Below are 787 nucleotides of genomic sequence, written 5' to 3' on the forward strand. Positions count from 1 at the left end.
TGGATCCCTGGATACGGCAGTCTCTAAATGGTCCATCCTTTCATCACAGCTATGAACTTTGTCTCTGTAACTCCTTCCCTGGGTGTTTTGTCACTATTCTTTAAGATCTCCATGCCAAGATGCAGGTTAGAAAAGTTTATGTTTCAGCTTCCAGATTAGGATCACAGTTAAGTCTTCCAACTATGGATTGTAGTTCATTCCAGATGTTGTCAAATTGACAACCAGGAATAGCCACTACACAGAGGCACTTTAAAATCTCCTGTTGGTCTTAATGGGATTACAAGCAGTTCTGATAAAAGTAGAAATGAATGCTGATCATAACAAAATAAAACTAGATACCGACAATGTAAAAATTAAAACAGTACTTCAAAGTGAAAATTAAAACAATAACCAAAAAGTGTGGGTAAAAGATAAAATGAAAAATTAAAATCATAGATGTTTCTGAATTTTACTAATAAGAAATAGGTATGTCTCTCTTCTTCCCCTGATTGACCTGTGGGACTGAGCAACTGATAGATCCTTGGACTTCCATTCAAAGCTTTATCCCATTGTTGGGGAGTTTACTACAGATTATGATTATGAGATGCAACATGGGTTCTTGGAACCAAACATGTCCTTAGCAAGAGTGGCAAGTGTACTTACTGCTGAGCCAGCTCCCAGCCTCGGGGTTCAAGAGAATCCACTGTGAAAACCAGCACAGAAGAGAACACTGTAATGCACAGATCAGCAAAGATAGTGAGTTTATTTGATGAGCAAAAAAGCAAGATGCAGCCAGGGGTGGTGGCAC

The sequence above is a fragment of the Mus caroli genome, chromosome 7 (genome assembly GCF_900094665.2).
Source record: "Mus caroli chromosome 7, CAROLI_EIJ_v1.1, whole genome shotgun sequence".
In the NCBI taxonomy this organism is placed as follows: Eukaryota; Metazoa; Chordata; class Mammalia; order Rodentia; family Muridae; genus Mus; species Mus caroli.